Source organism: Camelus ferus, chromosome 1 (assembly GCF_009834535.1).
Source record: "Camelus ferus isolate YT-003-E chromosome 1, BCGSAC_Cfer_1.0, whole genome shotgun sequence".
Classification (NCBI taxonomy): domain Eukaryota; kingdom Metazoa; phylum Chordata; class Mammalia; order Artiodactyla; family Camelidae; genus Camelus; species Camelus ferus.
Genome location: NC_045696.1, coordinates 9620120 through 9647400, shown reverse-complemented (window position 1 = coordinate 9647400; position 27281 = coordinate 9620120).

The following is a 27281-nucleotide window of genomic DNA, read 5'->3' as shown; positions in this document are numbered from 1 at the left end:
CAGAAATGTTCATTATTTTTAATTTTTTTAAAGAAAGCTAATTTTACATTCTGTTTCAAGATCTTGTTTTGCCAGATAGTGGGAACTGAAATGTCAGCAAACTCAGGGTCATCTCAAATCCTTCCCCACTGCGCTGCTCACCCCCTGCCCCGGGATCCTCGTTCCTTCTGAGGCGAGGGGGCTGGCCTCTGGTGACCAGTCATCACCTTCGGTGCACAGGGGCACACCCTGAGGCTCCTGTCATTCCTGTCAGGTCCCTGTCCTCAGCAGTGTATGTCACGGGAGTGTCCTCCTGGGACCCTGAGCTCTTGTCAGAGCTGGCTCTCTGTCTGTAGGCTCTGTGCTACCCTGGGAAACCACTAGTTACTCTCAGAACTCATGTGGGTGCAGGGGACTGGCGCCCCAGGACTGGGCCATCTGCTTGGTGACATGCCACCCCGTTTTTGTTTCTCCAGCACTCATGCTTGCCATGGAGACCCCCTTATAGGCTCACCCCCTTTCAGGAATCCTCGTGAAAAGAACCCTGAAGAAGAACAGCGCCTCACACATGGACTCCCCTGGCCTCTGGGGCATTTCTGTCATTCCCGTTCCCGCTCTCGCCCCACCCCACTGTCCCATAGCTCCCCACTACTTCCCACCTTGGCTGGATCAAATGAAAAAAACCTAACTTTAGAATGCCTCAATTTATAGAATATGAGAAGTCAGTGGTGGGCAGAAAAGAATGTCTGGAACTAAAAACACTACTTTTAACACATCACACTATTGTGCTTCCCATGGACGTAGTCTCAACCCTTGACGCTCTGAAATTATGAGATTGCCCTTCTGTAGGTCCAGTCTACTCCCATCATCTCTGTATAGTTTTACTCCCGGCAGCTACCCCTGATGGGATGGGGCCACACACATTACATGGCCAAGACAGAGATCAATTTCTACCTCTCTTATTATGTTGTTCATCCCAATAGAATAAGAATACATCCCTCACCTCCACCCACCTTGACTCCCCGAGACCTACCCTGCCCTCTGCCCCTTCTTTCATGGAACTCTACTGGACCACTCGGTCGCTTGATAATTGCATTCTTGTTAAGTCCCAGAGCGCTCCCGGTCATCCCCTCGCTTCCCACTGAGCAGGGGCTACACATCATCCCTGTCCTGCACGGAAGTGCCCCGCTGCCCCTTTCATCGCTGTATCCCAGGACCTAGTACAATGCAGGGCACACAGTAGGTCCTCATCAGACATTTTCTTAACAGTTGAATTCTGTTAACAAGGTTTGAGCTTCATCAAAACAAAAGGCTATGTCTTAACCCCTGTAGAGAATCATGGCCTGAAAAGTTCACGGCTGCTCTGAACGAGCCTCTGCGTGACGACGAGGGTGAAGGGATCCAAGGGTACTGCGGTCATCCTGGAATGGAGAGAGTATTTTGAAGCTAGGAAAGTGCTGATAAAACATTCCCATCACTAAATGCTCAAGCAGACCGTATCTGGGTCCTCTACAGTAATTCCTTCATTGGTGAGAATTTTTTTTAATAGGAAAATACTTTTTAATATTGATCATGATAACATTTCCTTTGTTCTTTTTTTTAAACTTTTTAAATTGAGTTATAGTCATATTACTATGTTGTGTCAAATTCCAGTGTAGAGCACAATTTTTCAGTTATACATGAACATCCATATTTTCATTGTCACTTTTTTTTCGCTTGAGCTACCACAAGGTCTTGTATATATTTCCCTGTGCTATACAGTATAATCTTCTTTATCTTTGATTTTGTTTATTGGGTTATCTGTAGTGTAACAGAACCATCCCACATGTATCTGAAACCAATCAACCAAATAATGAGCATATATTGAGTACCTAATGTATGCCTAGCACTGGGCATGGAGAAATGGAGAACGGAAAAGAAATGAAGAGTGCATCAAGAGAAGTGCTTGTCTCCCAAAGAGTCTACAGTCTAGCTGGGGGGTCAAGGCATACATACCCCAGGGGAAAAACTAGGTTACACTGTAGAGACTCAAAAAGATATTCTCACAGCTAAAGAACTAGGAGAGGAGAACTTCCTGGAGGGATCAATGAAAGCCTCACAGACAGGATGGGGCTTTTGCTGGAGCTTACATTCCTAGGTCCTTGGTAACAGGAGGATGCTCTTGCTAACGTCAAAGAGCTTTGAGCATAAAGAGCAATAACTCTGGGTGTTTTATCAAATGCAAAATGTATTAACCACATAAGCCTATTAAATATTGTTCTTCAAACACCGCTTGTCCAACCAAGGACACAGAACTTAGCAGGTGAGGGTGTAGCTCAAGTGGTAGGGTGCCTGCTAAGCACGCTCAAGGACCTGGGCTCAATCCCCAGTACCTCCTCCAAAAGTAAATGAGCCTAATTATCTCCTCTCCAACCCCCAAAACTAAGCAAAAAGCAAGACATAGAACTTAGGAATTTACTTACAAATTTAAAAATTCCCTGATGTTTAAACATTGGTTACAAACTTCTTTAATCAAATTTTCCTAATTATCCACTTGAAATCGCAAGTCTATTATACAGGGTTCTTTTATATGCTTCAAAAAATTATTATCACAATGATGATGAAACTTTGTTATAATTACACTTAAAATAATAAAGTACTACTATAAAGTTACTAGAATTGTGGACCTGATACGTTTTCTGTATTATCTTTCTACTTATTTTTACTTTATCTGCTCCTGAGATGACACTGATTACATAAGGGTTATGATAACGTGTCAGACCAGAAGTCCAAGCGCTACCTCAGCCCAGTCTGAGCAGCAGGTTCTAGGCTCTGTGCTGACTGATTCTTGTTGAGATGTAGGATGTGGTTACAACACCCAAGGAAATGCAATTCTGAGCTTAGAAACTGGGTCCCTTTTATAGTTGAATTTGGATTGCTGTGTTTGGTGGATACCTTCCCTTTATCTTGCTGTATCCACTCTTCCCCATCCTCACCCTGATCTCTGCCTGGGGGGCCTGACCCTATAGCTCAGGATTGTGCAGATGCCTTTAACCAAACCCAGGCCGTGGCTGCAGCTGGTGCTCAGCAGAGCGTAGCTTTTCCTTTATTAAAATTGGCATCATTAGTATCACTGCCTGACTTCGTGTATGCTTGCTCAGGCGAGCTGGCGATTTGCGAGGTCGTGTCTGCGCGGACACACTGGAGAACTAAGGCGATTATGCAGATAATTCAAGCAAGAGCCTGGCTTTGCCTAAGCTCCGTAATCACCTGAAGAGCCTGTTTTTCAGAGCATCTCCAATGGCACATTCAGACAAAAACAATTTTGTTTTCTGGATGATTGCCTCACTCTTCTGGCCGTGTGACGTTAGCCCCAGTGGAAAAGTGATATTCATCACGCTCTGGTCCTGGAGCCTGTGGAATCAATAAACAAGATGTCGCGATTGGGACCGGTAACAGCTCCAACTGTGCACAGCAAGAAAAGAAAGAAAAGAAAAAGGAAAAGAACCCAGAGCTCTTCGCTCTCCATGTGCACAGCTCCCTTCTCCCCCTGCTCCCACCTCATGGCCGGGATTCACGCAAGGCCTAGCAAGCCAGCCGGGACCCTGTCGCTCCCTCGTCACTCTTCTGGCTGATGGTCACCAGGGCAGAGGCAGATCTTCCACGGAGCTCCTTTAAGTAACACAGGAACCTCCCCTGCTTACACCTGGCTGATGAAAATCTTAAATCAGTGTTAGCAGAACAATTGGCCACTTTGTGCCAACCGGCTTGGTGGTTCTTACTTGGGCCACGAGCATAGTCAGGACACATGGGCAGCTGTCTTGATGATTTGATTTGGAAGGTGCGAAGGACTCTTGGCCTTCCAGGGTGCCTGGAATTCTGCTGTTAGAGATATATTTGTTTAGCTGTCCAAGTGTTGTCTACCTCTAAGAGCCTCCTATTGAGAAGGGGTAGCTCCTTAGGCCATATAAATACAAATGAAAAGAGTTAATGCTCATTCAATGTTTGTACTATGTTACTTCATCCTCACAACATTCACAGGAGGGAGGTACTGCTATTATCCCCATTTCACAGGTGTGGGGTCCAAGGCACAGGGAGGTTCAGTAACTTGCCTCAAACCACACAGCAAATAAGTGGAGGAGCCAGCATTGAACCCGGGGAGTCCACTTGGAGTCCACGGCATCACTACTCCTCTCTTCTTCCTCTTGGGGTCGAAGTCAGTTCTCTCTCCAGTGGTGACAATTCAGCAGGGTAAGCGGGTGCACTGCAGCGGGCTTTGGTGGGAGGGGGGAAATGCAGATGAAGCAGAATCCAGGACAGAGATGAGGGGTCAGGGGCCTCAGCAGCGCATGTCAAGGTCTTCTGGAGACTGCTCAGGGATCTCTGGAAGAGGACAGGCCCCTCCCATTCTGGGTGGCCTTGAGTGGACCCAGCTGGGAGAAGGGAGTGTCTCACTTTGCCCACGGGCCACACCGTTGAGTGAACAGACTGCAAGAGGGGACCAGATACCCACATGAAGCAGGATACGCTCAGTGGAGCCCAATTCCTTCGATCAGTTTCTGGCTCTGCTGCTTTTTAAAAGGGAGACCCTGGGAAAGTAAAGTTTATCCTCTCTGGGACTCAGTTTCCTCCCCTGTGAAAGGGGAATGAGGATGGCAAAGGTACCTAACCCTTCGGGTGGTTGTGAGGACAGAATAACTGAGTGGTGTCCTGCCCCGAGCTGGGTGTTCAGTGGTGCTTGTCAGCGTGTGGGACAGTGCAGAGGGGCTGGGTGCAGGGAGGGGTGTCTCTGATGGATGTGGGAAGATGCTAGGGAGGGGTCTGTTTAAACTAGGGGAAGATTGGGGAAGACTCGGAGGAGATGGAGATGGGCTAGGTGGGCTGGCACACTTGGCGGAGCAGTGGGGTGGTGTGGAGGGCAGAAGTCGTGGATCACAGAGGGAAAGGAGGTGACACCTCCAGCAAGCTGGTGATTGACTTCTTGGTGCCATCTGGACTACCTGGAGATTCACTCCACGATTCTATCATTCCCCACGAGGCCAGGGGCCTCCGCCAGGCCCTGCCACTCGTCCTCCTGACTGTAGCCTTGTGCTGCTTCTGCCCCTCCCCAGAGTGGGTCTTTGCCCAGGGGCTCTGTCTTTGGCCTTGGGACTGAGAGCTTTGTTTGGTGGAGCGGTGGGATGACAAGCAGACTTCAGATGTTCGGAAGTGAGCAAGTGACTGCAAGATGTGGTGGTGGGTGAAGAACTTGTGATCAAGAATCTTGGCTGTGAAGATGATGTGGTACATAACTGCAGAAGAGTATTATTCAGGCATGAAAAATAAAGAGATCCTGCCATTTGGGGCAACAGAAATGGACATTGAGGGCATTATGCTAAGTGAGATAAATCAGGCAGAGAAAGACAAATACTCTATGCTACCACTTCTATGTGGAACCTAAAAAAGCCAAAACTGTAAAAACAGAGAATAGAATGGTGGTTATCGGGGGCCAGGGGTTGGGGTGAGGCATTGACGGGGGAGTCGTTATTTAAGGGTACAAACTTGCAGCTAGTAGTTTAAAAAGCTGGGGAGATCTAACGCACAGCATAGAGACTGCAGTTAACATCGCTGTACTGGGCAGCTCAAAGTTGCTGGGAGTCTAGACCTTCATTGGTCTCCCCACAGAAAAGGAGCGCTAATTACGTGATGTGATACAGATGCTGGCAACACTACTGTGATAATCATTTTGCAATACATAAATGTATCAAATCAGCAGGTTGCACACTTTGACAGGATGTTTTATGGTGATTATATCTCAGTAAAAGTTTTAAAATTTAATTTAATTTTTTTAAACAAGAATCTTGGCCATGAGTGATGGTCGGCTGGGGAGAGCTTGGGCTCAGGAGAAGGTGGTTTTGTAACATCAGGAGGAAGCCTGTGTGTTGAGGGGAGGCAGAGAAAGGCGTGAGAGGAAGGTTCTCTGGGGTGAGGGCAGACACGGGACAAGAGCTTAGCAGAAAGCTGTTGGCCCAGAGAGAGTGGGCACGCTGCTTTCCTGAAGCTGGGTGGAAGGAAAAGACGACAGGCTTGGGGAGAAGTAGTTATCAAAGACGGAGAGTGATCGTTGGTGTCAATGAAGATGACTCACTTTTCACGACCAGCTTTCTCCACAGTCCTGGGGGGGAGTCATCAGCCAGGAATGAGAGAACATACTAAAAGTTGCAAAACAGTAATTCTGCATAAAACCGTACATTTACCTCTGACAGTCACGGTTCATGGAGCGCTCGTCGCGTGCCATGTCATTTAAATAGAGAGGAGACACCTGAAACAGCTACCGAGGTGAGCCGGCTTTGCAGGGCCCGGGTGTTCACAGAAAGTTTTGTCCACAAGGAGAGACTCCGGCAGGGAATCAGTGGGCAGCAGGCACGAGGGCTACGAGGGTCCCTCCATTTAGAGAGATTACGGTAGAGAAGCAGCTGTGGCCAGGACCCAAGCCAGGGCTGTTTGGGAGAACTTTTAAGGAGAGTCTAATTTATCAGGTTGGAGGTTTAAATTCAGAGGTGGTCCAAGTCCAGCGTTTTCAAGGACAAGCAAACGAAATGTACCACCTTGGCCAGGACTGTTGGGTGAAGGAGGGGGGTAACCTGTCATTACGTGTGGTCTCAGTGTCCCCAGAAACCCCGCTGCATCAAAGAAGACTCAGTGTGCCGACCTCACTTCTCTTGCGTGTCACCTGGCACATTTATGCAAGAAGACAGAATCACCAATCCTTTTACAAAATTATCTCTTTAGGGGAAAGAAAACAGATTATATCAGAGCAAAATCAGGCCTGGCCAATTTATTAGAGTTTGACATGAAGGTAAATCCCCCTGTGGGTATAACGTATATGGACTTTCAACAAACCTTTGTCTTGTCAGTAGCCGCTATGAGATACCGACTTCCTGTGAAATAGGTGAGGATGTAAATTTATGAAGACAGATCAGTTTAGGGAATGAATGTGCCCCCTGGTCAGGCAGCATGGCGGCCCAGAAAGGGTGAAATCTCCAGGGTTACCAAAGACACTAAATTCTTTGGTACTAAGTCATCAAATTGATGGATAGGGACTCTAGGTACATTTGGTAGGGACCCACAAGCGCCACACACACATTTATTGGTCCCTAATAATAGTAACAACAATCCTGACTTCCACAATTATTTAGCACATGCCTGTTCTACATCAGACCCTGCTCCAGGCGCCTTGTCATCTGCAGTCCTAGCCCTTACGAGAGTCCGGCAAGGCAGAAACAAATATTCCTAATTTATAGACGAGGAACAGAAGCTTGGAGAGAGCTTTGGGATTTTTGTTCTTTTGCCAGTATATTAAATTGCTTGGGCTCCACACAAAATACCACAGACTGGGTGGCTTACACATCAGATTTATTTTCTCACACTTCTGGAGGCTGAAAGTTTAAGATCAAGGGGTCAGCAGGTTTGGCTCTTCTGAAGCTTCTCTCCTTGGCTTGCCTCCTCCCTGTGTCCTCACGTGGTCTTTTCTCTGTCTGTGTCCTAATCTCTTCTTCTAAGGACATCAGTCAGATGGGATTAGGGCCCACCCTAAAGGTGGAGGACCTCATTTTAACGTAACCACTCCTTTGAAGACCCCATCTCCAAGTATAGTCACGTTCGGAGGGTGTCACACCGCGGGTCAAGGACTCAACCTGTGAGTTTTGGAGCGATGCAGTTCAGCCTGCAGCGACAGTAAGTAGAGTGAAGTGAGGGGGAGAGGGGATGAGCATGGTCGTGGAGTCTAGTTAGAGCCCTTCTCGGAAACAGGGAAGGTGTATTTCCCTGGGGGCAGGGGAGGGGGTGGTACCCGAGGAATTCCACAATAGGCGTCCATCATAAGCTATGAGTGGAAAGCATCTCGCTCTCCCTCTTCCTACACACCCTCCCTTTCATCCCCCAATCTTGACTTTTCTCTAGGTCAAAAGTACTGAATTGCTCTATGCATTTCCTTCACCCTAGGGCCCAAAATAGAGTTATAATGAGAGACCCGGCCACCTGCCACCCCAGCTCAGGGCCAAGTCGGACCCCAGGGAGAGCTGCGCCCGACACAGCACCATTCCTAGCACATAGTTGAGGTGGAGGATGCGGAATGCGGCTGAGGTTACTTGAATTCTTTTCAAGGCTGACATCCGCGCAACCCTAGGCACAAAAAGCCTTCTCTCTGCGTTCAATTTGTAGCAAAGCAAACAATTTGTAGCCAGTAAACAGGGTGTCTATTGTGTCGATGTTCTGTGGTTCTGTGAACTGGGCTTCAAAGAGGCTTTTTGTCCTAAAGGATATTTTAAAATTCTTCATTTGGTATAAAAGCTATTTAAAAAACTCTTTCTCAGACACTCAAATACCTCTTATATGAAGGAGAAGAAGAAGAAGAAGAAAAAAAAAACCCACAAAACTTACGAATAAGAAGGAATGGTCATTTGCAGCCCTGACTTCTCGTCTGGCCAAGTCAGCAGGGGTGATGGGGCACTTCCTGAGGTCCAGCCCCATACGAGGCTGGGAGACAGCTGGAGGCAGGGAGGAGGAGCCTCTTGCTGGGAGGGAGAGGGGGTGAGGATGATGAGCGAACAGAAACTGGCTGTGGAGGACTCTCCCGTCTCTCCTATGCTCACAGCTCTGCTCGGGAGGAACTGGAAAGAGAAGGCAGGGCTGCTCCCTTGCACAACTCCAGGGGGCGCTCTTCACCTTGGCAAAGCTCAACTGTTGTCTAACCTGCAGAGAGGTACACCTGGGCCAGGCACCAAGAGAGACATAGAAGAGGGGGGAAGCAGGGCTGGGGGGACCCAGGAATGCCTCGTGGAGGAATCAATCAGGAGCTGAAGGACGGGGTGTAAGGAGTCCGGGCAGGGACCTGGAGAAGCCCTAGCATGTGTACTATCAAATCATCCATGTGGAACCAAGATGCTCCCACAGGAACCGTCAGAGTGACAGCTTGTGTCCTGATCCCCAGGGCCCAGCAGACCCCCACCCCCGCCCAGCTGGCCTTCCTGGAGGCTGATCACAGAAGTGGTGCAACATCTCTCAGGATCCGAGAAGCAAGCTGCCTGTGGAATCACTACATCTTCATAAATAAACCCAGCTCCTTCTCAGGGGCTCATGCAGACCTGCCGCCCCTGGGCCGATCAAGATGGCAGAAGCATCCGAGTCCCCTAAGTGGTTGCTACCCCTCCTTATGCAGGGGAGGACACTGAGCCCCAGCAAAGGAGGCCAGTACACTAACACTTGACCTGTGATGGGGCAAAGATAGTGTATCAGATCCTTTCCTAGGAGCAGATTTGGACGGGGGAGGAGGGAAGGCCCTAAGCTGTTCTTGGTGGTGGTGGTGGTGGTGGTGGAGGAGGAGGAGACTGGCATATGCACCAGCAGGAAGGTGGACAAGAAGCAGGGAGAAGGCAGAGTGGAGTCCTGAGACAAGTCTGCACACTACACAGTATTGCCTCCATCTGGCCTGGCTTGGACAGTCTGAATGATTTTGACATTATCCAGAAGACCTAGGATGCTGAACGAAGACTTCTCCAGATGCTCTGAAGTTACACTTCCAAGCATAATTCTTGGCTCTCCGAGAACCACAAGTAATTGATGACACTCCCCCGCCCCTTTCCACATCCTATTCTTTCCAGCTCCTGGACAGATAGATTTGCTTGTTTTCAGATTCATTCATTCCAGGCTTTGCAGCAATCTCAGATTTGACAAACACAAGCACGGTGTGGTTGCCTTCATCTGCGGTCACCTGGTCCTCATTAGGGCCATCGGAGGAGGCCAATGCCTGGTTCTGTGATTAGCACTTCCCCCTCCATGTGGGCTTGAAAGCTCTCAGCGGCCTCTGGTTGTTTGCACGAAGATCTCGGAGGACAGTGCCAGGCTCAGCTCAACATTTTCCACATGACTGATGGCATTCAAAGCTTTGCAATCCCAATAGGCAAATTTCTTGACTGGCTTTGTTTCTCGTTGGTTCAGGTGGAATAATAAGGTTTTTTTTCTGCCAGGAATGTCAGTGTGTGGTTGGGAAGCTGGCATTTTTCTCTAGGGAGGCAGGGAAGTTGACTGGTACGTGCCTGGGTGCCTGGCACCAACCGTCAGAAGAGTTGTTTCGGTATTTCTCATCTTAGTGAAATGAGAGGGTGTGCTGTAAGGGGTAGGTTGGACGGACCCAAGGGGTCTTCCTGGGGGCTTGTGACTGCCTCTTGCTACCAGCCAGGCTGCTGTTCAGCCCTGCTTCACGCATTCTTCTACGGCCACGTGGGAACTGGGGCTGGGGTTGGCGGGGTGGGGGTGCTCTGGGATTCGTCTTTCATTTCTGCAGCTGGGAGAACGGCTTGGCCTCTGCCAAAACCTTTTGTCCCATTTTTCTCTTGCTCCATTGGGATATTTCCGGAACCAAATATACTCAACTAGTCCTCAGCTTCAGGAAGTAATTGAATATCCAAATGCTGGTCCTTCCATTGTCCGATGACCAGAACCAGCTGAAACAGTCAGTTTTGCAAAACATTATGCTCCAGTCATTTCCCTAATTGACTCTTCCAATTGTACTGTCTTCACATCCCCTTCTCACCGAGGTGCTCGAGGCCCACATGGATTCTGAGAATTCTTAGGGTAAATTCCACTCCTCATGCACCAGAGCTGTTAGGCAAAACTGCCCTCTCTTAAGGTGTTTTGTTCTACTGTACTTTGACATGGATTCCAAAGTCTGCATCCTACCATAGGCGGGCTATTGTTGTAATGATTATTTTGAAACGGACACATTGCTGAGCTCCTGGATCTGAGCCCGAAGATAAACATGGGTACTCAGGGGCCTTGAAATCCACACTCACAGCTTGCTGATCCTTGCAGGCCTGGTAGAACAGTGCCAGACTAAACAGAAAGCTGGCGCTCCCTCCCCGGGCCAGCACTTTGGGGCTTTTGTCAACTGGGCAGGAGTGCAAATCCTTGAAGACGCTCGCCATGGAAAGCTTGTTTCTTTCTGTCCTTTGGCCTGGACCTTGGCTAGTGTTGGCAAGGTGGCCTTGCGCTGCCCTGGGTGCCTTGACATTTCCTCATTTGGGCCTCTGGGGCCTTTGCTCCAACTCGACTGTATATCTCAGGGAGCAGGAAGGAGGGGTGACCCATGGTCTTGTTTCTTGTCCTCTGGGATTGAGAAGAAGCTTTGAGGTTGGGGAGAGTCAAGTTTCTCACAAGACAGGTGGAATGGGAATCAGAGAGGGGCGCTTTGGTATGGCAAGGAGGGGAGGGAAAACGGCAAACAAGCCAGGAGTGTGTGTTTATTATCTTGTGCTACAGGGTGTCTGATGTCACTCAGAGTCATTGAGTACCTGGGAAATTGTATCCTTTTCCCCAGCCAGGTGCCCCCGGACATGCAAATGCATTAGCTCTGCAGCCACGTGGTGCTTTGTCCAATGTGGCCGTGTTCCAGCCCCACTGTGTATCCCTCAGACCCTGGCACTGCAGGGGTGGTGGCCCTTCACAGTTCTTCCTGTAGGGGTCACCTCTCCATTCCTCCCTGTGACTTCTGCTGGCTTCCCTCAAAGCTTTCTATATCCCCATCTCTCTCTCCTTACCAGAAAGACACCAGAGAAAAAGGGGGAAATCCTCCAATTTGAGGAGTTCCCTCTTTCAGTTCTTTCTTTGGTTCTTAACCTCAAACAGTCCCTTGTCCCACCTGGGTGACACTGCTTCAAGGGGGCCTGCCTTTGGAACCTGTTTCCATTGTCTTTGGAAAGCAAGCCCAAGGGGAGAGTTGAAATTCAAATATAGAACATGTTCCTGAGGGTAAGGGAATCCTCACATCCACTGTGACTGGGATGAAGTGGGTGGGGGCTTATGTGGACAGGGGGTGCAAGCGGAGGGAAAGGGAGCTGGGATGGGTGGAGGGGAGGCCACGTCAACCATCTTGTCTCAGAAGAACCTCAGCTGGGTCACAGGAAATGCCATCCTGGAGTTGTCATGGAAACCTAAGGATATAGTGTCAGGTCACCTCTTTGTAAAGGGGCCCCTAGGAAGAAATGCGTACGATCTTTTATAATCTCATGACTTCCCTTGAGAATCAGCAAAGAACAAAGACCTGGGGAGACTCAACCCAGTGGAGCAAATTCAGCTCACTCCCAACTTAGGTTCCTTGAGGAGAGGAAACACAGTATCATTGCATTTCAATGCCAAGTGCAGTTGCAGGCTCAAAGTAAAGGCAAAGGAAGTGTTTGTTGGTGTGAAGGAGCCCAGGCTGGCCAGGGCTCAAGTGTGAGAGGAAGAACCAAGAAAATCAGAACAATTGGGCACTGGGTCCAGGGCCACACATGTCTTTAGATGCTGGGCTAAGAGGGTCCAGAGACAGATGGACCATGAGAAGGCAGGTGTTTTCACACGATGAGATATTACTTTCCCTTGATCTTCAGGACCTCTAATTCAGTACTCAGCAGTGATCATCCTTTTTTTTCAGTTTATTCCCTAAGTTTTTAAAATGATGGCTAGTTTTCTTTTAGTTCCAGGAAGTCCTTTTCTCGGACTCTAATTGTGTCTTCTGAGCATCCTCATTACTTGTTTCATCCAGCTCTTTCCTTCGCCCTCCTCCAACGGGGGCCACTTGAGCCAGAGGCTTGGTCTTTCTCTTCCTCGTCACAGAGGTCCTTAAATGCTCCTGATTTTGTGGCCCACTGGCAGGTAGATCAGGACGAGAGCATTTGTCAAGCAGCGGCAAAGTCAGTCAGCAAGGGATGGTTCAACAGTTTCTGCTTGTTGGAGCCAGCAATAAGCCAACTGGTCAAGCACTTCTCTGTAGCTCTGAGCAGACCATCTTCTCTTTGAAGCTCCTGGGATCAAGGTCTAGATCTTAAAGGAGATGAAGGGATGGGAATTAAGAGCACAGGTAGGAGAATTAGCTCTCAGGAGGAGGGGATATACCTTCTTCTGACCTGTAAGACTGGCTGGAGGGGTTATAAGTATCGACCCTCTACGTTTGCCATTTTGTGAACTGTCAGCTGGGGGAGCTCACAGGCAGTGGAAGAGATGGGCTCGTGGGTGCCATTTGAACGTTCCTCTGATTCAGAGAGAAATAGCCATTGAGCCGTGTCCTTCCGCGTCCCAGGGCTCTCATCTCTCACAGTCAGCTCAGCCTGCAGGCTTGAGCACCTCCTCCCTGTCAAACACTACGTCAGGTGCTGTGAGGCACAAGAGGACAATCGGAAGCCAGAGTCTCCACCCCCATCCCTCAAGGACCGGCTTAGCTGCCACCTCCGGAAGTCCCCCTCCTCTGAGGCACCAGGATGCTGCTTCCCCCCCCCCCCCCTCTGTGGGGCTCTGGGAGGATGCGGCAGCTGGCCTGGGGCAGTTCACCCCCGAGAGCGCAGTGGTGTGGGGCGGTTTGGCAGGAAGGCCCTGGGGCTTTAGCTTTCCTGAGCTGCCCTTAGTGCACCTGTGGTGAAGGTGAGGCTAAGGAGGAGCTAAGGGCCTGGCTGGAGCAGGGCCAAGGAAGTCACAGCCAGACCTCACGGGAGAGGCCGAGTCGCCGGAAGCAGATGGCCTTTGATGGAGCCAAGAGGAGAAGACTGACCACATGGCCACAGCCTTTGGCCACCATTTCCAGTCTGGTGAGGCTCAACTAGCAGACAAGGGACACTGCCCAGGACCATTGGAGGCAGAAGTCACCACACCAAAGATGTTAGCAAACCACCGCTGGCCCATACTCTCAGAGGTCATGACCACCATGGGGCCAGGGAGAGAAATCTCAGAGACTTAGAATTTGAGTTTGTTTTGTTTTTTTCCTAGAAAGACCGAGCATAACTGAGAGGGATGTTTAAATTTGGGGATCTAAATTATAAAGCAGATTGGGTTAAAAATTAATCTTTTTCCTATTCACCAGCAGTAAAGTCCTAAAAGGAAGACAAATTTTAGACCAAATAAAGGAATTAGATTTCCTTCTTGCAAATCCAGGTTGTACAGGGAATTTGAATACTGCCCCCCAACACACACATTTTCATGTCCTTTAAGTCTTTTTCCTGACCCTATTGGTTAGAATAAGACCTAAAATTCATAGGGGAAACCACAAAAAGACAAACAACCCAATTTAAAAAATGAGTAAAGCACTTGAATAGACATTTTCTAAAGAAGATACATAAATGGCCAAAAAGCACATGAAAAGATGCTCAATGTCATTAGTCATCCAAGAAATGCAAATCAAAACCACAGTGAGATACCACTTCAAACCCACTAGGATGGCCAAGACTTTTTAAAAAGGGGGAAAAATGTGTTGGTGAGGATGTGGAAAAATTAGAGCCCTGATTCGTTGCTGATTGGAATGTATAATGGTGTGGCCACTGTGGAAAACAGTTTGGTGATTTCTCAATCAGTTAATTATAGAACCACATGTGACCCAAGAATAGATGTATACCCCTTCAAACTGAAAACAGGTGTTGAAACAAAACCTTGTTCACAAATATTCATGGCACACAATAGCCCAGATGACGAAAGAACCCAGACGTCAATCAACAGATGAGCAGATTAACAAAATGTAATGTATCCATACAATGGAATATTATTTAGCCATAGCAAGAATGAAATACCAATATATGTTACCGCATGAATGAAACATGGTGCTGGGAAACATTGTGCTAAGTGAAGAAACCAGACACGAAAGACCACATATCATTATATGATTCTGTTTATTTGAAGTAATCAGAGTAGGCAAATCCATAGACACAGAAAGCAGATGAGAGCTTGCCAGGGGCTGGGTGTGGGGAGGGAGGGATAGAGAGAGACTACGTAGTGGGCACAGGGTTTCCGTTTGGGGTGATGAAAAATTCTGGGACTAGATCAAGGTAGCAGTTACACAACACTGTGCAGATACTTAACGCTACTGAATTATACACTCCAAAATAGTATATTTTATGCTATATGTATTTTACCACAATTTAAAAAAATCCTCAGGAGTACTGCTGTAGCTGAAATTTCTGCCCTGCACTAATGATAGCCTGGATCCATTGTTGCTTGCTGCGCGCTGGGCATTTTACACAGACGGTCTCGTTTTGTCCTCACAGCAATGCTAGGAGGTGGTATCATTATTCCCATTTTGCGGGTGAGGAAGCAGATTTGGAGAGCAAAAGTGGTCTCCCCAGAACCCAAGCAGTTAGCCCTCCCACCATTCAGCGAGGTGGGGGGGAGGGAGGGGCTGCCAAGGTGGCCCTCCTTAGAGCAGGAGGTGAGAGCTCGGGACCGGCCCCCAGCCTTAGCAGAGGAGCTTCCTCACTGGCCTGGGGCAGAGAAGTGGGGGGCACCAGTGTAACCGCTTCAGGCTTCGATCTCTAAGGTACTGAACACAGGGCCGGGAAAGGGAATTTAGAAGGAGACACCGTCCCAAAGCCCATTGGGAGGAAAGTCCAAGAATCGTCATCCGTGAAGGGATGGTTGGCGTTACCTGGACCCTGAATTAAGGCCCTTCTCCTCGGGCAAGAATGTGGTCCTGACCCCAAGGGAAGCCACTTCTTCAGTGTTTCTCAGCCCTGGAGGCCAGATTCACCCCACACCAGCGCTACATCAGTTTCCTGTGAAAAGGAGGGCAAACAGGCCTGCTGAGAAAGAGTGAGGGAGAAACACATGGCCTGAATCACTGTCGACGGGGCCACTGTCCCCAAGAAAGCACTTCAGGATGGTGGCTGCTCTGTCCCTGCTGTAGCAGACCACAGGCAAAATCTCCAGCTGAAGGACAAGCCTCAAGTGCAGGTGCAGCAAACAGAAAGGACGTGCCCTTGGCATTGGCTGTCCCAGCGTTGGGCCACTGTGCCTGGCTCTCCAGTGAAATCCTGCCCAGTGTGCCCTCTCCCCGATGATCATCAGAGCCCACTCTGATAAGGGGTCTGTATTTGGGCAGTAACTGGCATCAGAGCCACAGTCCTGTAGCTGGCCACCCCTGGATTCCTGTCTTCACGGGAACTTCGGTGAGACCGTAACTTTGGCCTCTTCTGAGTTACTAAAATAGAAGTGGCAAATATTTTTCAGCTCTCATGGCAACTCCTATTCTCTTGTAGTGGCTTCCTGGGGTGCAGTGTTGAGGATCCTGAGTCCATGTCTCAGGCTCGGTAGAAAAGATAACCACTGTTGACAAGGGACATCTGCACTGGACACGTAGCAGAAGTACAGGAGTGGAGGCTGATCCCCATCCCGTGGGCAGTAGACACTATTACATGGTGGCTCGGTAGTGGGCTGGGACGAGCGCCCCTATTATCGTAGGAATTCTTGTAAAGGATAACAAAGGCATTGATGCCATGGAAAAATCTTCGGAGGTGATGGCCACTCCATTCCATCCAAGAAAAAAAACTTTCAGAAAGACCCTTTTCTTCTCCATTATCTGTGCTCCTGAGAAGGGCAGCAGGTCAGGGGCTGTTTCCTCCTCTTTCCCCAAGGAGCACACTGGTTGTGGGCCAGCAAGGGCCTCTCTCTCCCAGGCTGTTCTGGAGCTCTTGTTTGCCCAGGGCAGCTGCAGCCACACAGTTTGTTTCTTGTCATGGAAAGCTGAAGCTTCTCAGAGCCCAAGCTAAATACTGGCTACAGCAGAACATCCAGTCTTTCTTCTTTTTTTTTCTTTCTTTTTTCATGAGCCCCTGGTGAATTGAAACCCAGAAGCCAACGGCCCACCTGCCAATTATTACAGTTAATTCTACGCAGGCTTGACTCAGGACCCGAGACAGAGAGTCCTGTTTGCTGCTGGGGGCGCACAGGGCGGGCAGGAGGGGCTGTGGCCCCAGGGCTGTGAATGCCCCTGTGTGTGCCTGAGCTGGTCCTGGCAGCCGCGGCGCCCTGCCCGCACCTGGGAGTCTGGCATCCAAGTGTGACTTCAGCGGGGCCTCCTCCTGGAGTCTGCCTCTGAGATCAGAGACGTTGACTGTCGAGAGCTTGTCTTCCTCCTGTTACCTGCCGCAGCTGCCTGCGTCCCCTTAAGAACTCAGTGAAAAACCCTCGAGTTTACTTTTTCCAAAGGAAACGAGAAAAAGACATTCAAAGTTTTTTTCTGTTGCCTTTTCTCCTCTGACCCATTGCCTTATATGATCCCATTCATTCAGGCAGAGAACAGTCACCCTTTGTCCCCTGGAAGCACCTTTGGTGGGGGGCCACAGACGAGTTCCAGTTTGGTCTTGCCTCAAGGTGACCTCAATTCTAGTTAGTTGCGCAAAATCTCCCTCTCTCCTAAGTCCTTCGGTTGATTAATTAGTTTATCCATTCATCAGTTCATTCATTCCTAGTAAGCCTGGCAACCGGGCTGGGCATTGGGATGACAGTGGAGAGGAAGATGGATGTCCTGCTCTCTGGGAGTGACACCGGAAAGTAGAGCGTAAACAAATAATCAGAGGAATGACCGAGTACGTGTGGCCAGTGCTCAGTGAGGACGCTCAGGGGATAAAACCCAGCTTCACCCCTCAAGAGGGGAGGGAGTGCACGTAAGATGCTCAAGCAGCATCCAGGATGTGGTACAAACATCTAAGAAAGAGATATAATCTAGACCGTCGGGAGGTGCTGTCAGGAAGTTGTCCCTAACTTCCTTGAGGGTTAAGTGGCGAGCTGAATGGTGAGTAGGACGAAGCAGAGAGTGGCTCTGGGTGGTGGGACAGCAGGTCTCAGGAGAGCAAACAGTGTGCAGAGGTCCCCGAGACCCATGGCACCTTCCAACAGCTGAACTCTAGGGAGGCTGGAGCACGAGGGACAGTGCTGGGCAGTCTGGCACCAGGTGAGCTGCAGTGGGCAGCAGGCGGCCCCTCCCTGCCTCATGAGTCACGAGAATAGGGGCCTCTTTCTTCCCGATGCAGGGAGTCGATGGGGTGAATTGAGGCATAGTGCTGCATCACTGCTCCTGCTGCCCGTCTGGTGGCCCCTGGATGCTGTTTTCCCTGACTCGGCAAGACCAGCCATTTCCCAAGAGAACTGCCCCATTGGACACCCTGCCAGGGCCCAGGCGGCTGCAAGATGATGATGGGTCACGGACCTTGACTCCAAGGAGCTCACCTATGAGTTGGGGGTGGATGGGCCTGGAAAGGGGTGACCTCATTACCCCAAGGAGGGAGCCATGACTTCTTCCAGGTGAGGAGGAGCTGGAGAAAGCTCGGAGAGGAAGTGAGACTCGAATGAGTCTCGTGGGGGAAGCCACTGCAGCCGTGAGGCCGGGGGTCCTCGGGCAGGACAGTGCAGGCTGACTCCGAGACCGGAGTTCCGAGGCAATGTTTTATTGGGCTGTACGTCTCCTCACCCTAGAACAATTGCGCCTCCTTACTGACCCAGGCGGTGGGTGGCTGATTGGAACCATATGTTGGAACAAGTCTTCCCCTGTTGGTGCAGGATGGGGGCCCCATTCCAAACACGGCGCGGAGAGAGGAGCTGGCTGGGAGGAGCCAGTGCTGGGCTGGTCCCTCTTCCGTGAAGAACTCCATCCTCTGTGATGGAGAGCAGACCAAGGATGCCAGGTTGTGACATCTCCCCTGCGTTTTAGACGTGCCCACCCGGGGAGGTTTCTAGACCAGAAAACTGATCTTTAAAAAACTTATATCTGCTCAGGGTTCCAGGGGATCCTGTGCCCTGAGCCTCGCTCTGGCCTCAGCTGCAACAAATATCTCCCGACTGTGGCCCAACTCCCAGTAGCCACCTTAATCACACGGTATAAGCGTCTATTTTAGTTACATAAACAGAGTCGTCTACATTTGGACTCCGGGGCTGGCTGCAGGAATTTGTAAACAGCATGGTGGACGCGTTTCACAGAAAGTTGCCAGGACGCGCTCCTTTCCCACTGCCTTTGTCCAGTTTTCCCTTTTATAGAGAGTCTGGCTGGGAAAGAGAGACAGAACTTATTTGGGAATAGAGGACAATCTCTCAGGCAAATTCCTCTCTCCCACTCCCGCAGCCACTGCCTCCTCTTCAGAGATGCTGAGGTCTGGTGCGGAATGAAGCCTGCTCCTGAGTGACAAGTCCCTCCCGAACAGGAGCCTCGTCTAAATATAAATGTAAACCTCACAAAAAACAAATCTGGGGAGGTTTTATTCTTGGGAGGGCAACAGGGAATTTTGAAGTTTGAGGCAAGTTCTAAAACCTGTCAGACACTGCTGTTTCTATCCGACTCAAGACCCCAAGTGACATCACGATGTCCCCTTTGCTTCTCCCACCTAAGAGCTTTCTTGAGCTTCAAGCAGGAGCTGGTCAGGTTCTAGACGGGAGGGATGCTTGGAGCCAGCAAGAAGTGGTCGCCTCAAGGGGGAGAGGGGCATTCATCCTTTTCTTTCATTTAATAATCATTAATGAAGCATCCATTTGAATTTGAAACTGTGTTCAGCACTGTGGGCCTTGGAAGATGGATAACAGAAACTGATGGCCTCGAAAAACTTCAGTGATGGACGTGTGCACCATTACATCTGGTGGTGGTTTCACGGGTGTACACATCTATCAAAATTCATCAAATTGTACATCTGAAAGATGTGTAGTTTACTGCACAGGAATCATAACACAATAAAGGTGTTAAAAATTTTTAAGTGTCCGACAGTGAAAAAAAAAAAAGAGCTATCAAGCCATGAAAGACATGGAAGAAACTTAAAAGACATATTACTAAATGAAAGAAGTCAGTGTGAAAAGGATGCAAACTGTATGATTCCAACCAAATGACATTCTGGAAAAGGCACAGCTACAGAAACAATAAAAAGATCCTGGTTTCCAGGGGTTTGGGGAGACGGAGGGAGGGAGGGATGAATAGATGGAACACAGGGGAATTTTAGGGCAATGAAATGATTCTGTATGATGCTATAATGGTGGCTACATGTCATTATGCATTTGTCAAACACCATAGAATATACAATATCAAAAGTGAACCCTAATGTAAACTATGGACTTTGGTTGATAATAATGTGCCCATGTTGGTTCATCGATTGTACCAAATATGCTACATTGATGAGGGATGTTGAGGGTAGAGGAGTATATGTGTGTGGATGGGGAGGGCTACGTGGGAACTCTCTGTATTTTCTGCTCAATTCTGCTGTAAACCTGAAACTGCTCTAAAAAAATAATAAAGTCTATTAAAATTTTTTTAAAACTAAAGAAACCAAAGAAAAAACTTCCGTGAAAGGTGAGGACAAAGGGAGTAGAGTTTTCCTTATCATATGGATGCTTGCAGAATGGATGGATGGATGAAGAATAAAAGGTCTGTGGCTGAGAATGAAGCCTGCTACAGTGGTTGGAACTGAACCCTAATCTGAACTTCACTGCACGTTAACTTTTACTCAAACTTAAAGTTGGAGTCACAAACTGTCCCATTTTGTCTGGAACTCAGGAGGTGCCCAGGACACAGGATGGAGAAGAATTCCCAGGCAAACTAGCGTAAGTTGGTCACTCTACTCAAAATGTCAAAGAAAATAGAACTAGGAAAGAGAAAAGTTCGCGTAGAGGAAATACCTGAATTGGGAAAACGAGAGGTCACCGGGCCACGAGGCTTATACGAAACTGTTGTATCTCTCCTTCCAGGTTTTAGTATCAGAGAAAAAAGAAGCAGAAAATAATTTATCCACATAGAAAGAAACAGAGAAATTAGTAGGTTATATGAGGAATTGAGCATTGACAGGCAGAACAAGAGGGATTCAGTTCTTAAAATATTATCAAACAAGCTCAACAGTAAACAAAGCTGCAGGAAGTTTTTAACTTCGTCTCCACAGAAGACTGCAGAGAAATCCACGGCTTTGAATCACTCAAAATGCTGAAAGGGTCTGGAAGAGTTGTCTGTATCTCAGGAGCATCCATATAAGGAAACGCTGGAGTTAAAAAGAAGCAGCAATTTAAAGCAACTGATGTCCAATGTAAAGGTTCCGTCTTCTACCTAGATACTGTATTTCTTTATTTTTGCCGTAAGTATAACCCTTTTAGAAAGATCCGTAGGTGTTAATATTTAGTGATTTGATTTTGAAAAAAGCAAGGATGTCTGGCTCTTTTCATAAAGAGTTTCATGGGCTAGAAATGCTATAATTGAGTGGGAAGAAGCCGGGCATCAGAATCAGCAAAGGGCTTCTGTGAAGCCTTGCTGCTCCGTGCAATAAAAAGCTCAGCTTTGGCGCCACCTGGTGTCGGTTTCCTAAATCTCAAATGTAACACCCTGGAAAACAGGCACATTTCTTATTTAAGCTCAGAAAGTGACAGGAAAGACCGCTTGGATCACCAGAAACAATATTTCATGCATGTTGTACTGTGAGAAGTTTTGCAAAAGAATGACCTAGACCTGGGTCTTTTATTCTAAGACTTTTGAGTCCAAGATTATGACTTCTAGTGGCCACTATCTCATCTGTCAGATGTCAGTTGGGGCTTGGAGGCTGAGGGTAGGACCAGAGGCATACGCGTTGCATGAAGTGTCTTGCACATTGCCTGGCACACAGTAGGTACGCAAAAAATGGGAGAAGCTGAACTAGTGGCACTGGCTGTTGACATTGCGGATGGGCAGGGGGCCGGGTGAAGCTGGGAAGGCAGGCTGGGGGCTACGACTTCAGGCGGTATTTGAACTCTGGCGCTGTTAGTGATTTCCTGAGAGAAATTAAGGCAGAGCTGCAGTGAGAGCCGTGGGAGAATCCACAAGTGCAGCTGGAGCCTAGTTTCTTCAGCGGCAGCAAAGCACAAGGTTGAATTTCATGGCTGAGACTTTTCCTGAGGCTTGAACAAAGCTCTTAGGTCCTGCCCAACCTTTGACAAGTTTCCAGGGACGTCAGGAAGAGGAGACAGCTCTGCCTGAGACTGTCAGCAGGGTGAACAGGGATGTTGATAGTCACAAGAGGGGAACTGGAGGAAGGGGGAATGATGGTCGAGTTCCTTCACAGCATCTTGGTTCCTCCCTGAATCAACGGGCTGGACTAGAAAGTCTTCAAGGCCTCATGTGGTCCTAACGTTCTAGAGTCCTAGGGGCTGATAAACACGGATACAAAGCACAAAGCTTTGCTAGTGAGGATACGGAGCACCTGGAACTTGTACCCACTGCCGGCCAGAATGTAAATGGGCACAGCAACTCTGCGAGCTAAATCAGCGACTTCTTATAAAACTACACACGCATCTGCCACATGACCCAGCATTTGTGCTCTTGAGCATTTATCCCGGTGAAATGAACAGCTTACATTCACACCTAAACCTGGACGTGAGTGTTTATAATGACTCCACTCCTGATAGCAAAGAAATGAGAGCAACTCAAGTGTCCTTCGGCGGGCAAAAGAGTCAACGTCTGTGTAATGGGACACTGCTTGGAAATAAAAAGAAACTGGCTGTGGACACATGTGACAACTTGGATGGATCTCACTGGGCATTATGCAGAATGGAAAAAAAACCAGGCTCAAAAGGTTATATACTGTGTAATCCTGTTTATAGAACAGTCTCAAAATTACAAGTTTATAATTACCCTATATAAAATAGATAAACAACAACGACCTACCGTACAGCACAGGGAACTGTATTCAGTTTCTTGTAATGAGTTGTAATGGAAAAGAATCTGAAAATAAGGTATATATGTATGTATATGTGATGCAGGAAAAACAGATGTGGGGCGCGAGGAGGGCCGTGTCCCAGGCTTCGGTTGAGCCCCTGGGACATGAGCCACCAAGTGTGGGTCCTTGGTTTGCGCAGAAAAGAATTCAAGAGCGAGCCACAGCTGAGTAAAGGTAGATTTATTCAGAGAGATACACTGAAAGGCAAGAGAAAGGCCATGAAGTGAGGGGGTTGGGTGCTCAGATTAGAGTAAAAGTAGGCACACACTCCACAGACAGAGTGCGGGCTGTCTCCAAACGGAGAGAGAGAGAAAGAAGCCAGGGGCAGTGATGCCCGTTTTCTTTATGGGCTTGGTGGCTTCATATGCAAATAAGTGGAAGGACCAGTCTAACTAGTCTGGGGAAGGGGCTGGGATTCCCAGGAAGTTGGCCATTTCCCACCCTTTGACCTTTTGTGGCGAGCCTTGGGACAGCCGTGGTGCCTGTGGGCATGCTATTCACCATGCTAATATTACAGTAGGCATATAATGAAGCTCAAGGTCTACTAGAAGTCAAATCTCCCACCATCCTGAGCCTCAAGGCCTGCTAGGGGTTGAATCTTTCACCATTTTGATGTTAATTGCCGTAGCATTCCTTGAATGGCTGTGCCCCGCCCCCTTCCTGTCTCACACGCATCACTGAATCGCTTTGCTGTATACCTGAAACTGACGCTGTAAATCGACTGCACTTCAATTAAAAATAAGAATTTAAAAAAGTACAGGTTTATGGAGACTGAAACTAGGGGAAAGGGATGGGAAGGAGGGTGTAAAGTGGGGTACGAAGGAGTCCCTTACCAGGGAAGGGGCAGTTCTTTACCTTAATTGTGGTGGTACTTCCATGAATCTCTATTTCAGAGAAAACTGCATCAAATTACACACACACACACATGAATATGTAGGAAAAAGCAAAATCTGAATAAGGTCTGTGGTCTAGTTAACAGCATCTTATGGATGCAGATGCCCTGGTTTTGATACTTTGCTATAGTTATGTAAGATGCCATCATTGGGGGAAGCTGGGTAAAGGGTACATGGGACTCAACATTTCTGCAAGTTCTATAATGATTTCAAAGTAAAAATAATAATAAAAAAGAGAAATGCATGGAATGGTTGCATCTGTCACTCTCTAACAAAAATGTAAAAAGAAATAAGCCAGAACCTTGCTAAGGGCTACTGGCAGTTAGATCCAGCGGGCAGGAGAACCCACCCGCCCAGAGCAAGGCAAAGTCGTTTCTATCTTATCCGCAGAACCAAACACGTCCAGACTGGGCTACTTTGGGAACCAGCACACTTGACAGCGCTGTGGGGACACAGTGTGGTCGTTTTGAACACCGCAGCCTCTGATTTGAATTTTCTTTCTCTAGCTTTAGCCAAGGAGAACCTATTCTAAACACTCTGCTTAGTCAGGCTCGAAAGACCATAAACTGGAACGTAGCCATCAGGAATTCCCTAGAGGTGGACCACAGGTTCCGCGGGGCCATCCCTTTTCTGGACACTCACAAAGCTGAGCTGTCTCCTTGAGGTCGCTACTCTGAAACCAATTCTTTTGTTTTTAATTTTATTCTACTGTTGTAAGAACATCTAACATGAGATCCACCCCTTTAAGAAAATAATGTGTGACACGTCATTGCTGACTCAGGGCACGAGGTTGTACGGCAGATCTCGAGAGTTTGTTCGCCTTGCTTGGCTGAAAGGTTATGCCTGATGATTAGCAATTCCCCATTTCCACCACCCTCCAGCCCCCAGCAACTCCCATTCTACCCTCTGAGTCTACGAATTTGACTATTTTAGATACCTCATTTAAGTGGGAGCACGCTGTATTTGTCTTTCTGTGACTGTCTTCTTTCCCTTAGCATAAGATCTTCAAGGTTCATCTGTGCTGTCACAGATTACAGAATTTCCATCTTCTTAAAGGCCATATATATATATATATGTATTCCATTATATGTATACACTACATTTTCTTCATCCATTCTTCTGCTGAGGGACACCCAGGTTGTCTCCACATCTTGACTGTGGTGAATAGTGCTGCAATGAACTTGGGAGTGGAGATATCTCTTTGAGATCCTGATTTCAATTCTTTGGGGTAAAGACCTGGGACTGGGGTGGCTGGATCACGTGGTAGTTCTTGTTTTAATTTTTTGAGCACCTCCATTCTGTTATCCACAGAGATGGCATCCTTTTGCATCCCCACCAACAGTGTGCAAGGGTTCCAATTTCTGAACATCCTCCTCAGCACTTGTCTTTTTTTTTTTTTTTTTTTTTGGTTTTTGTTGTTGTTGTTTTTTAAATAACAGCAAATTTATTTTTGCTGACAAGTGTGAAGTGAGGCAAATTCTTAAAGCTGCCACGCATTGGAATCCAGATTTCTGGAGACAGTTTTCTCCAAGACAGGGCAAGGGTTTGTTCTAAATTTTCAAGGAAACATAATTCTCAAGGGAGCAGGTGCTTGGTTTTGGTGGATATCTCCCCTTGAGACCCAATCTGAGGGCATCAGGAGGGCAGAGGGGCTGGGGTCCTCGGTGGTGGGGTAGGCGAGCGGTTGGTGGGTGCCCTCCCGAGGAGTGCCCGGGGATTCCTCCTACCCTGGACACTCTCCATCGCAACCTTCTGTCTTTGAATCAGGCACACAAGTTCCAAAGAAAACCCACTCAACACTCTTCCTAAACGAAGGGCTCAGAAACAAGGAGAGATGCTGTCAAGGATACACCTGGAAAGAGTTTCGCTGGATGCGTTAACAGGAAGCTGGATTCTAAGCAGAGACCAAAAGGCAGGTCTGATTCCTGGCACAACTGGAAAGGTGAGACTCCCCCTTCCCTGTTCCCCTGTTTGGCTTGATCTGCTTTTCCCTGCAAGGGTCCACGGGCCTCCCACTTCTTCTGGGGGAACTGAAGCCCCCTTAGCTGTCCCTTCTCACCTTTCCATCCAGTTTCAGCGCCCACACACCTGTGGCCAGAGGCTGAGGACTCCTTTTTCTTCATTTTGATTCTCTTCCTCTTTGAAAACCACCTTTGTGAAATAACCCTGGTATCACAGGAAGGTATCATTCACTTCAGATTAAGGTGGGGGGGAGAAATGCTCCCGGAGACGAGGGGGGCTCTTGTTTTTGCTCACAGAAACTGAATACAATATCCTGCCATTGGGCCCATGAGTGACATCTGCCTTGGCGCCCTTGGGCTTCACTGGAGCTGAGTAAGGTCAAGGAGAATGGAACACCATGAAGCTGAGGCATTACGTTGCAAAAATACGCCGGTAGCCTCTTGGTGGCAAGATTCTCACCCCCAGAAGCAAAGCTGGGAGAGCACCTTGGGTGAAGGGCTCCGCCCGGAGAGGAGAAACTTGAACAAAACTTGGTTTGCTCTATCACTCAAGCAGCGTTTTCAAAGCATCCTACCAGCTTGCTTCTTTCAAGGCTCAACCACGTATTTGGGGTGTTCCTGGTAAAGCCCTATTTGTGGGAAATGGTCACGCTTATTTGTGGCTCAGAGAAGAAAATTCCCGCAGTTCCTCAGTCAAGTAGTGTCATCCACTCCAGAACCACTGTCATCTCTTCTAATATTCTGAAACTGGGCATCCAGAAATCTGAAGCTCCTTGTACAGCTGCACAAAGCTACCAGTGTTTCTCAGCACAGCCAGCTCCAGCTTCTCACAAAGCCATTGCTCACATTAAGACCATCAAAGAAAACCTTCTATTTTATGAGCCCCATTTGCAAACTCCAGGTACTATTAATGTTTTTGAAATGATGCCGAGTTTCTTTTCCAAGCAGCTTTTTGATTGAAAGAATAACCTTGGTGCCTTGTAAATAGGTGATTTTGATTTCGTCTGAACTGAAATCTAGAATTGCCACCTTTTCCATGAATTTGGAAAGCACTGGGAGCTTTTGTTCAACCAGACTCAGAATGAGTAACACAGACAATATTCTTGCTGCCATGGAGCTGAGGTACCAAGTTAGAGACAGGAAAAAAAAAGCAATAAAATAGGATAACTTCAGAATTCAAAGATGCTATCACGCATGGTGGTGCAGGCTGTGCACAAGCTCCATTCACACTCTAGTCTAAGTGAATGGTGTCCCCTGGTTGTGCACTGCCCAGCCAGTGTAACAGTATGTGGTAGCCCTGCACAATTCAGAAAACTGAAAATGCTCTGAGTGACTGATGAGTGGTGTCTGAGGTAGGCATCAATGTTTCAGATTGGGTACACAGAGGGAAAAAAAACCTGCCTGAGAAGGTGTCATTTAAAGAGGTGAAGAAGCTAGCTGTGCTAAAATCTGCAGGAATAGCATTCCAGGCAGAGGAAACAGCTGATACAAAGATGTTGTGGCAAGCTGGATAATGGCCCCTCAAAGGTGGCCACGTCCTAATCCTTGGAACCTGTGAGTAAAGTTAACTTACGTGGTAAAGGGGACTTTGCAGTTGTGATTAAATGAGTCGCCTTGAGATGAGATGATCCTGGATTATCTGAGCGGGCCAAGTGCAATCACCAAGGTCCTTCTAAGAGAAAGGCGAGAAGGTGAGAGTCAGTGGTAAGAGGTGGGATGATGAAAGCAGAGGTTGGAGTCATACGAGGAAGGGGCCCTGAGCCAAGGAAAGCCGGCAGCCTCTGGAAGCTGGAAAAGACAAGGAAACAAGTTTTCCCCCAAAGTCTCCAGAAGGAATCAGCCCTGCTGACACCTTGAGTTCCGCCCAGTTAAGACCCGCTTTGGACTTCTGACCTCCAGAACTTTAAGACAAGAAATTTGTGCTGTTTTAAGGCACTAAGTTTGTGATACTATATTAGAGCAATGATGAGTACAGATGCTAACACAGA